Source organism: Leptonychotes weddellii, chromosome 3 (genome assembly GCF_054177405.1).
Source record: "Leptonychotes weddellii isolate Sample4059 chromosome 3, ASM5417740v2, whole genome shotgun sequence".
Taxonomy (NCBI): Eukaryota; Metazoa; Chordata; class Mammalia; order Carnivora; family Phocidae; genus Leptonychotes; species Leptonychotes weddellii.
Genome location: NC_138371.1, coordinates 24,359,047 through 24,371,215, shown reverse-complemented (window position 1 = coordinate 24,371,215; position 12,169 = coordinate 24,359,047). Strand labels below are relative to the sequence as shown.

Sequence of the window (12,169 nt, the reverse complement as noted above, 5' to 3'; positions counted from 1 at the left end):
ACTATTAAATAGACCCTTCTATTTACACTGAAATTTCAGAGGCTGTTGTAGGTAATGCAACATAATAATATGATATGCAAGAACATGGTGAGAAATGAATGGTGGATGTCTTTTGTGATAGTGCATGTAATGTAGGAAAAATGTTAGGGTTTGAAGCCAACGGCCAAGAAAGAATTCTTGAGATGTCTTTGGTACAAAAAGGTGGTTTTTTATTAAAGCCAGGGGACAGGACCGGTGTGGGTGTGGAGGGGGTGGTGCAGAAAGAGCTGCACCAGGGTCTTGAGGAGTGGCCCATTATATACTTCCAAGTTGGGAGGGGGTTAAGGATAGCTTTAAGTCTCTACGGATTTTTGGAAGCAAGGTTTCCATGACCTTGAGGGGGCTGGCTATTGTTAGGAAAAGGTCATTTATTATTGTCTAATAAACCTGAGTCATGAGACCCTTCAGATGTATATCGGTGGGTCATATGCTTGGGGGATGACTGCCAACATGTATCTTGGGGGTTAGAGATAAAGGAAGTTTCCAAAGGAATTTTTATATGTTAAAGGAGACCTACAGGATCCTGGGGGTCAGCCTAAGATTGCCTTTCGTCCTTAGCAAAGTAACATCGAGGCAGCTAAGCTCCTAGAGGAATGTCATTCTGCCTGTTTCAAGGACTTGTCAATGGGCTATAGATAGTAAGGAAATTTAATAATTTTTTCTTCTGCCTTTGTTTCCCACATTTACACGGATCCCTTTAAGGCACAAAAACTTCATCTCAGAACAAATTTCAAAGGGAATCTTATTTAATGACAGAGAAGCTTATAATGTTCTTCTGACACATAAAGGTCCTTATCTTTTGGTCAAGCTATGGTATTACACGTGATTCTTCCAAACAATTTAATGGAAATCTGAGTTCCAGATTTTAGTGTTATTTTAAAGTTATATCAGGATCTAATGTGTCCTCACCCTTTCATATCTATGCTCTACTGTAATGGCTTACAGTGAATTTCTGGAAGCAATTGATAAGATTACTTTCTATTCTATTATATCAGGGTCTGATTCTCCCTGTGGTCACCAGATCTCCAAAGAACCACGGATAGCTGCTCAGGAGGTTGAAGCTGACTTTCTGTGCATGGAGAAAACATTCAGTCCACACTAACTAGATAGAGCCATCCAAAACATGGGGCAGAGAGGAAGTCACAAATGGCTTCCAGCCTCCTTTTTAACTGTTCCCCCCCCCCGCCTTTTCTTTAGCTGCATGAGTTTTCTTTTACCTAAATGACTTTCAGTTTGGCATGACATTAAAAAATAGGATGGCTATGAGATGGAAAAAATGAAATTATAAATAAACAAAACAAAACCACTCTGCCGTGGGACCTGTATTCCTTCACAGAGAAGCTACTTCTGAAATCATTAAAGTTGAAGCCTTTGTGTAAGGTGAGGTAAGGCAGGCGGCCAGGGGCAGGGGGCACTCAGGGTGGGGAGGCTGGCCTTCCCAGTCCAGGGAAGATCCTGCAGAGAGGGGGGCGGTCAGTGGGAGTCGGGCAGAGTCCTGCCCATGGAATTAGACGACTCTAAGACTTTTCTGTTGTAATTGGTGGGAACCACAATTTTAAAAGATAACACATTTTAAACTTTCAATAACTTTGCTTAAAGACTGTTGACTCCTCTTTGGCTCTACAGGAGCTCTAAGAACCATCCTCAGAGTGAGAAGGTGAAACCCTATCCCTGAAGCAAACCTTTGTGCCTGCCAATGCCCAAAGTGGCTGATGTAGTCCCAGGAGAGCCCAGGAGAACCCTAGGAAGGTGGTAACGGCCCTCACATTTCCTTTGGAAAAACAGTAATTAGAGCAGCCGGAATATTTGCAACCTCATTGGTTCACTTGCTGGGTTTTTTTTAAGCTTAGACTTTAATCTTATTTTCATATGTTTTTATATAAATCAGTCCCATGTGGCTTGATTGTAGACGTTAAGCGGCCACTAGGAGCTTTCAATAAAAGCCTTTCTGGAGCAGGCTGTGCTTGGGGTTCTCTGGAGTCCGGTTCTACAGCCCGTAGTCCCTGTCTCTCTGTGCCCCTCCTCCTGTGTTGATTTCTGTATGCCTCCTTCCTCCATTCCAACTGCCCTTCATCTCAGTGCGTCTGTTTACTTAAATCTAAGCCAATTAAATAAAGCATAATAATAGAACACCCTTCTGAAAAGAGCACAAAGGAGAGGAATTGCATGGCCTCTGACAGAATAATAGAGGAGGGGAATAGAGGAGGGGAAAAACATTTTAAAGAGCTCCCCAGCAGATGATCTGCCTCCTCCTTTGGCTCCTATTTATAGTGAGGCAAACTCTTTTGTTACCAGCATCTTTATGCAAAGCCCTCCCCTTTTGTTTGGTGAAATCGTAATGATATATCCCTATGTGTTTTAATATTTCTACGATTGCTGATGGGAGAATTATTGTATCATGCATGCATGAATATTGTTATAGAATTCCCGGAGCACCTGGGAGTGCTAACATAGTGGATTCAGGTATATGTTAAGGGGAGCTTTTATTTTGATGTATTTTTTAACCCAGTAAGTAATCTCACTCAATTAAGAAATCCTCACTTTTTAAAATGGGTCATTACTGGAAATTTCCTTAGTAATAAAATGTTGGCCGCCACTGTTAAGAAAATAACTTAAGGAGGAAAGGAGTGATTTCAAATTAGCATTATAGAACAGGGAGGGATGGGTGCCAACTTAGTACCCACTATGCTAATTAAGTTATCACACATTGCCTCTTGAACAATATGCAGCAAAAGATGAAGGACCTGAATCAGCTGGAGATCACCCTTAATTGTAAATGCTTCCCCAAGACTTCAGTGAGTTGGTGAAATCCCTCTGCTTCTGGAGCTCTTAGGACTTTGGGCTAAAAGTAGATTTGCCAGAATTTCATCTTTCCTGTCAGATAACATTCAGCAGCATGGATTTTCCTCTCTGGTGGAGGCCCCTTTGCTACATGCATGCCTTTTCAAATTCTCCAGCAGTCAGGATGTCGCCCTCAGAGAGTGCAGAAGCTCAGGTAAAGAACATCATCACTCAGCTGAATTCTGACTTTTTTAGACCACAGCTGGAATTTGTTCACAATGGCCTCAGAAATAGCCCAGTGCTCTGGCACCCGGATTCAACCAAATGCCCCCTCTTCTTGCCCAGGAAATCTCTCTGTGCTCCTGCAGGTTGACAGATGGCTCCCAGCAGGTGACCTTGGGGCTATTAGTAAATGAGATGCTTTCTTTCTCTGGAACAGTCCTTCTCAAAGACACTCTCTGTCCTAAGAACTTACAAAAGGCATTTTGCTGCTAAGCAAAACTAAAGAGAAAAGTTGAAGCTAAGAAACCACGGATTGGCAAGTGAATATATGGTCTCTTCACAAGAAATACCATTCGAAGACTGATATTGAGACCTCACAATTTTCCACCATTGTCAAAGCATTTTCTACAAATGATTTTATTTAATTCTTGCAGCAACTCTGTAAAGGAAATCTCATTAATAATTTCCATTTTATTGATGATGAAACTAAGGCTCCAAAAACTTAGAAGGTCTGCCCAGTGTTCCACAGCCGGTAGGAGATAGGCCAGTGTTCTGACCCAGCATCCATATCCAAAGTTTGTGTTATTTTTTTTCGAGTCAGAATGGTTAGGAAAATAAACTGTTATCATCCTTGTTTTTATTCACTCATTCACCCTTTACTAACCACCCACTTTCAAATCAGGGAAACAGGAAGCCAAGTAGAGAAGGAAATTTCATTGCTTGGAACAAAGGAGTTCATATATACAAAATTAAAGGATCAACATACTTTTCTATTTTTTTGCAGCACGTACCTCAATTTTTCATCCATTTGATAAGTAGTTATTGAGCAAGTACTTGCCACTAGATGGGGAATGTGGTAGTAAATATAAAAGAAAATGGCCCCTGCCCTTCTAGAGCTTACAGATTTGTTGGAGTGGGGTGGAGTGGAGCAGACATTAAACAGATAAAAAACACAGTGTTGCTGATGGCGTAGGGAAATAGACAGGAGTGTAAACTGCTAATACCTCTTGAGACAATTTGATAATATGGTTGCCTTATTTGAAGTGCATTGTATACTCTCTCTGATATGGCTTAATATTTTTTGTTCTTCATTTGAACTCATTTTGAATTCAGAATACTATGAATAAAGGAACTCATATATTTGAGAGAAATTAATGGCTTCTAGGATTGAAATAAAGCCGAAAAAGGATGGCGGTAGGAATTTGTTTCAATTCCAGTAAGGTTTGTTAACAACACAAGGTAATTCATATGAATGCCAAATAGGTGATAAAAAGAAGAACCATACACCTGGAAGTGGCTGGGGAGACTTCTAGAGAACAGCGCTCCAGTTCAAGGAAGAGTTGACAAACCTAGAGGAGGGAGAGGAGGGAGGGGGCATGCGGGAGAGAGCAAGAGAAGAAAAGGAGAAAGAAGAGGACTTTGTAGAAGGAGAGAAGAAAAATATAAACTGGAATGAAAAGGGAAATTCACAGGTCTATAAAGGAACTGGAGGCTCTGCGAGGGTAGAAAGTTGGAGATAAAGTTGAACCAGTTGAGCGTAGTCATGGTGTAGAAGCCCTAGAGGCCAGGCCTAGGAAATTTGGTTTTTATCATGTTGGCAGAAGAGGTTTGAACATGAAAGTGACATCACTAGGAAGCCACCTAGCCAGGTCACTTTTGTGGCCACCTGTTGTGTCCTTGGTACCCCTCCCCCATTCTTTTTCCTCATGCCACGTGAACCTGCAGATCTGCACTGGCTTATTCTACCATTTTAAAAATGGGTAGTGTTTGTATGAAAATTAGAAACAAATGAACAGATGGCTTTCTGTCAAGCAAAGAAGTGTTAGTTCTTCAGATATATTCTGATCCTGAGCAGAAAGCAGCAGCAGAAGATAGAAATAAGTGGAAACACTGGCACATGTGCCCTGTTGCTGCCCAAGGTTCTCTACATTGCAGTGCCTCTTATATTTTATTTATAAAATAAAATATTTATTTATATTCCATCAGAGTCAGCATATGTCAACAATTTAGCAGAATACGTTTTTCATTAATATCACTGAGCGTTTCTTTTCAACCTTTACAACCAAGAAGGAATCTAAACTCAACCCTAACAGAGCTACTGTTTCATCATGCATCTTTCACTCTCGTGATGGAGATATTTACCACTCACCAGATCTCCACATATTTATTTATTTTTTAAAGTAATGTCTACGCCCAACGTGAGGCTCAAACTCACAACCCCAAGATCAAGAGTTGCATGCTTTACGGACTGAGCCAGCCAGGTGCCCCACCAGAGCTCTGTTTATCCTCCATGTTTCTCAACCCCTTACTGAGGCAGAGCCATCATGATTAGTTCAGTCCAGTGAGTGGTAAGAGGAGGTAAATGTGTGTCACTTCTGTGTTAGAGCATTTAAGAGCTGGTGTGCAGCCCTCTCATGTCTTCCTCCCTGCTACTGTAATCTTGGAGGCCATGAGTTGAGCCACAGAAGAATATTCAGATCGTGGGAGAGAGTTGGCCTGGAGCATTATCCTACTCACATCAGGATTTGTATGAGCAGGATAGAAACCTTTATTGTGCAAAGTCTCTGAGACTTAAGTTTGACTCTTCTGACTAATCCAGTCCTTTATCCTTTCACCCATTTGTATCCTATTTTTATGGCCTTGAATCAGGTTGAGGTGCTTTGGACAAGACTAGCTAATTTCTGCTAAGCCGGCTCAACCCAGTCTGCTAATCCTCAGCAATAGCCTGGAGTATCAGGTTTGGGAATCAAAGGGGTAAATTCTTACTGTCTCCTTTACCTAGATTCTCTTGTCAACTGAACACCATATGTTTTGACTAGGGCTTTTGTTAACTGTCCTTAATTCATATATTTTGAAGTGTGTTTCCTTAGCAAGAAGCATAGTGTTCTCCAAAAGGGAATTTGGCAAAAGCCCCAAGAAAGGAAGATCTTTCTCTCATCTGTCCAAGCATCAGTGACTTTGGTTCACTGTAACTTTTGGCTACTTACAAATAAGTAGTGATAATGAGCTGCTTCTAAATGTGTTAGGGAATAGAAATGGTTTAGTAGCCTGTTAGACTAAATGATTTCATGTTGGCAACTGCTCTCCTGTTTAAAGACTGCTTGGCTAGTGGATCTTTTCCCAACAGTACTGGCAATTCTGAATGTCCTCAATAGTTGAAATCTTGTTATCATGCACAAGTGCACTGAATTACATAAACTGTTCAAAACCACATAGAGCAGATTGGCAGAGGAGGTGGAGAACAATGTTACTATTGTTCATCTGAGAGCTGAGTAGGCTAATGATAGCCAGTGAGGTCAAGGTTAGCCTTCAGAAATGCTATTCAGGATTCCAGCAACTTCAAGCATCTCGATGTTTCACTTATCTGACAAAGTCTATCAAAAGATGAAAAATAACCAAGTGATACTTACACTAGAATATGTTTCAAAGGTTAATGAGTAGTATATCCTGGTCTAACAACCCAGGGAAGATTTTATCTTGACTTTATTGCTTAATGAAACATGGGTTCTTACATCACTCGAGAAAACCACACCTTGGCAATATTTTCTTCCTGAAATTTTAAGTCTGCATGAACTTACCAATCTAACTTCAGAGCTAGGGGTGTCATATAACTTGCACATAAATATGCCAACAGCCGGACACGTATTATATGCAGACTAAGTGCATTGTATGCACATCTATTTATCTGGGTTATCAACTGATAAAAGCTAATTTTTTCGATAGCCGAACAAGTGTCTATCTTGAGTTCCTCATTAAATGATTTACTCAACTTATTTTGTGATGCCAACGTACACCCTATTCTCTATTAGGCTAGCCCTTAAATATAGTTCTTAACCAAATTAAGGTTGTCAGGTGTTGCCAGCCATGATCTCAACATTTCACACCCAACTCTGAGAGGTTCTGGTAAGTGGCATAAGCAAGCCTGATAGGAATAATGGAGTAGAGAACAGAGACAGAACAGTAGTTGAGTACATTTCAATTTGGTCAAAAAGCTGAATACACTGAATAAAATATGTGCTTAGTAGGTATTTCTAGTAAACTGAAAGTTGCCATTGGTGAAATACCACTTCTCAAGGAGTCCCAAAGCCTTTATGTTTGAAATTGTCTTTAGCCAGAGTTGAGACCTAACACCAGTTCTCAGGGTCTATAAAGAGTTAGCATAGGGGTGTCTGAGTGGCTCAGTCGGTTAAGTGTCCTACTCTTGATTTCGGCTCAGGGCGTGACCTCAGAGTCGTGGGATTGAGCACCATGTTGGGCTGTAGGCTCCGGGTGGAGTCTGCTTGTGCTTCTCCTACCCCCATTATCTGTCCTATCCGCCCCCACCCCACCAGCTCTAGCGTACCTGTGTTCGAGCTTGCGCTCTCTCGCTCTCAAATAAATAAATAAATAAAATCTTAAAAAAAAAAGAGTTGGTATATGGTTGAGAGGCTTGTCCACTTTCTGGCTATGTGATGCTAGGCACTTAAAGTCTGTTGGCCTCAGCTTTCTCATGTTTTAGTGGTGATAATAATAGTTACCTGTCTGAGAGGGTGATAGTGAGGAATAAATGAATGAATATATATGAAGTACTTGGAACGCTGTCTGGTGCGTAATAAATGCTGCATCAGTGTTTGCTGATATTATCTTAGGGATGTCACAGCCACTCTATATAAGTTATCAAATACTAAGACTGTGTCAAATAATATTCTTAACAAAAGCTGTGTTAAAGTAATTTAATCTTTTTGATCTGGAATAAAAATGATCACTTCTACCTGCTGTGTGTTCATTTAAAATGACTATCCAATTTTATGTGCCTCATGGAATAGGCCCTAAGTTGCTTTTAAAAAAATAAATCCCAGATGGCATTTATCTCTCATAAAATAAAGTCTAGAAAAAAGCATAGCCATTTTAATTTTATAACAAACAAAAAAACACAAAAGTCACGATGATGGGTAAATGGGGCATTATTTTTATGACTGAGTACCGCCATTTTCTCATAATCATCTCATTCTTTGGCCAATAATTTCCCAATTCTGTCGGAACGAAATTAGCTTTTAAGTGTTCAGGGCTGGAATTTCACTTTCATTGACATTTAACTATTGAGTTAATATGTGGAAAGACTATAAAAGACAGGAGATTAGTTTTTTTAATATTGCTTTTAGTATTACTGGAATGATGAACGTGTTCTTTGATAACGGGTGTGAGCAAATGTTTTTTTGTAAAGGGCCAAATAGTAAACATTTGGGTCATATAGAAATACATGAAAGGCCGTACAGCGTCTGTCACAGCTCCTTGACATTGAAGCACACAGAAGCAGACATGGACAACAAAGAACTGAATGAACGTGGCTGTGTGCCAGGACAGCAGGCCCGATCTGGTCCATGGACCACAGTTTGCTGACACTTGTTCTATGCAATTCTTTCTTGTTTTGTTTTTGTTTTTGTTTTTTTAATTTTTACCAGGGTAAAAGATGCATGCATGCATGTGTACGTGCATACTTAGACACATACACGGACATGTACTTCAAAATCATGAAGATGAAGTGTAAAACATGCGTATTAAGTAATTTAAGGAAAATAAATTCAGATCGACTCTTTTGATCTGAACAAGGTGCAGAGCTGCTCTACCATTCTATTTTTGCTCTAAAATCAACCTTTTAATCAAAGCTACCCTTAAAAATTCTTTCAGTAGTCTGAAGTTATTGTGTATAGAACTCTGTATAATAATGTTATATATATTCTAAATTTGAGAACCACTGAGCCTAACTAAAGCTGGGGGGTGGGGGGTGGGAAGAGCTGTGTTCAGACATGTGGGCAGTGCAAATTTTTTTTCTTAAAATAACTGTCAAATTATGTGAGGGATTGGAGAATTCTATTATGTTCCTTCCCGCCTGCAGCATTTTCCTTTTCTTTTTTTTTTTAACGTTAAGCCTTTCTAACTTTAATATGCATTAACAGACTTGTTTGCTGCTACATATTCTATGTGAATGCTCACAGATTAAGTGAACTATTACATGTAAAAGCACTTAATACAGGACCTGGCCTAGTCAATGTTTGTTATGTTGGAATCAAACCCTGTCTATTCATATCCCTATACATATTGTTCTTTGAAGGGTGTTAGAGAAGAAATGAGCCAACTGCTCCTTGTCTTTCCATGTTTACATTTTCCTATTGGATCTTGAAGAAGAATTAATAGCTATCAAAATTTCAGTCTTAAGGCCCTTTACTTGGAGAGCGATACCTTCCTTGAGGATATATAAGGGATGAATATACGCTCTTGTGAGAGAATACAGTTGCCTGCTATTTATTAGCTGAAAACAATTTAAACAATTTAAAATTTTATTTTTCCTTGGATATAATACTTATGAAGCTTCACTAGAGTAAAGCTAAAAAGTGAGAAAAAGTATGCAACTGTTAACATTTTCATTTCTCTATTCCAAACACCTGAAAGAGCACTTTGCTGGTTGTAAATGCTCAGTGTATGAATATAGAGAACCATTATGAAATTCATCTCATGGCCTCATAGTTACCCAATAGAAAAGGAGAAAGCCACGAGTTGTATTTGGTATTGATCTACATGATGTAATAGATTTTTATGGATCACAGATTAAACGATTGATTTCCTAAATTCTTTTTTTTTTACAGAAAGAAGCCACAACATATTATTAACCCTTTGAGAATACAACATAACGAATTTTGCCATTTTACTGCTTCCTTGAATAGGTAAGACCCTGTCCTCTCTACAATAAAAGAGTTATCCACAGTTGTGAAAAATAACTCTCTGTCGACCACATTTTTAAAAAATCTTTATGAAATAAATATCAATTTGTTTTGATAACGGAGAAATATATATGAATTCTATAGCTAATAGATTTAGGATTATAAAATAGCACTTCATAATGTTTTGAATGATTTAATAGTAAAAGAGTGAAAAGATCTTTTTCACTCTTTTAATGAGAACTGAAAACTATGAAATGAGAACTGAACTAAACCTGTTTCTCCTGCTGTGGGTAAAAACACCAGCAGTATTTTCTCAACACTTACTATGTGCCAGATATGACTTGCATGACCTACTTTACGTAACTAACCCCTGTATCCTTATAAGAACTCTGGGAGGAAATACTCGGATCATCCCCATTATACAGATTAGGGGTTTGAGGCAGAGAGAGGAAGCAAGTAGATGTAAGGAGTTCAGCCAAGGTTTTATACATAGGTCTGAGAGTAGAAGGCACTGGGAGAACACCAGCCCCAGCTATTATTATGAGAGTAACTTCATGTTGTTGTAGAAATGCCTAGCTTTCAGATTCTCCTATGTTTTGAATCGGTTCTGTCCAAATTTCTGGAAGAAAAAAAAAAAAAAAACATAATGGATGTACCAAAAGAGTCATGGCAGGCAACATTTATTTTATGTTTGTACTTATTACTGTACAACTGTTGCATGAGTAAATAAAGGAATGTATATACTTTAGCACAGTTTCCAAACAGAAAGAACTTTTTCTTTTATTTTATATCCTCCTTTAAACTCAAAATTCCTATGTTAAAGCAGAATAATAGGACAGAAAGAATACAAATGAATGACTTTTTATTCTACGAAATGAAGAATGTATTTTAATTTAATTCTTTTTATTAGAAGAACTGAATATCCGATCTTAAATTGGCCACAGCAATATATGCTTTACTGTTTCTATTATTTATCACCTTATTTTTAAGCCAGAAACTTAACAAAATTTTCAAAGAAAAATATAGAAAATATTATAATAAATACTGAAGATCAGCCACATGGATTAAACAAGTGCTGATTTTAAACTTTGTTCAGATCTTTTCTGACAAAATAAATCATCATAGAGAGAAGAAAAGTTCATCTTGCTCCTTTTCCTTTCTTTCTGAAAGGTGTCACAGTCCTGAAGGTGATATAACCTTCCTATGTGTGTTCTAATATTTTAATGGTGTGTGTGAAACAACATGCCATATATTTATTCACATTTTAAAAGTTTATATAAATGGTACCATACTATAGACATTCTTTTGCCTTCACCCAACATTATATTTAGAGATGCAGCCATATTGATACATGAAGATCTGGTTGACTCACTTTGTCATAAAGTTGACTCATTGTAATGTTTCAGTCATCTGGTGCTTAGTATTATTAATTACTGCTTCCAAATAACTTTTAACATTTTGAAGATTTAATGCTAAAATGGTTTAACCATGGCTTTCAAGACATCTTTGTCATTTGTGTATAAAAATCCGAAGTTCTTAATATGTGATACTATACCAATTCTGTTTGTTTTAGTTTTTTTTTCCTATTAGAAAAGTATTTCTTTTACTAGCTATAAGGATCTTGCTAACTAATGGGACTTGTGGGTTTTTTAAACTGCTTTTGCTGTAATACAATAAGTGAAATCTGTTTTATTTACCCATGGATGAAATGCTGACTATTCCCAAATGCAATGTAAATACTGCCTTCGAAATTACAAGATACTTAAAAACACTCTCATTTGGCCCATGTCGATTGCTTAGATTTCCTTCAAAAATCATGAGGGAAACTTAAAGAAAAAGGATTTTCTCTACTTTTCTCCAAAATTCTAGTTAATTCTAGCATTTCTTTAAGGTAAAAGAAATATCAATATGCATTAGTAAGATTTATAGACATAGAATCTTTTATAACTTATTTTCTTAAGGGAGTAGATGACTCCTCTGACTCAGTTGGGGAAGAAAGTAGAGATAAACTAGCCTTTGGTGGGTATATCTGAGTAAATGCAAGACTGTGTAAGCCTCCCAGGTCAAAAGTGCAGTGCATATTTGCAGATGGGGAAATTGAGGTCCACTTATGTCAGGCAACTTAATCAAGATCATATAGTGATTGCAGAGCTAGATTCAAACTCTTTTCTCTTGAATTCCAAAACTATACAGTCTACAAGAAAAAGAATCGAGAAAACCTACCTAACCTGTTTGACACAGAAATAGCAGTTTCACTTATTCCACTAATATTTACTGGGATCCTTTTATGTGACTTAAAGGGACTGATCTTAGAAAAGCAAGGAAGAGGGGTGTTGGGTGGCTCAATCAGTTAAGCATCTGACTCTTGATTTCAGCTCAGGTCATGATCTCAGGGTTGTGAGATCAAGCTCTGCTTTGGGCTCTGCGCT

General features: G+C 38.1%; 1 protein-coding gene across 27 annotated transcripts in view; it reads left to right on the top strand.

The window, feature by feature from the left end:
• MAP2 (microtubule associated protein 2) overlaps positions 1 to 12,169 on the top strand; it is a 139,942-nt gene that overhangs the window by 28,605 nt on the left and 99,168 nt on the right. For all 27 annotated transcript variants that reach the window (XM_081813729.1, XM_081813730.1, XM_081813726.1 and 24 more), the window contains one exon: positions 9,666 to 9,743. The gene's annotated coding sequence lies outside the window, so the exon portion shown is untranslated. The remainder of the gene's footprint in view (positions 1 to 9,665; positions 9,744 to 12,169) is intronic.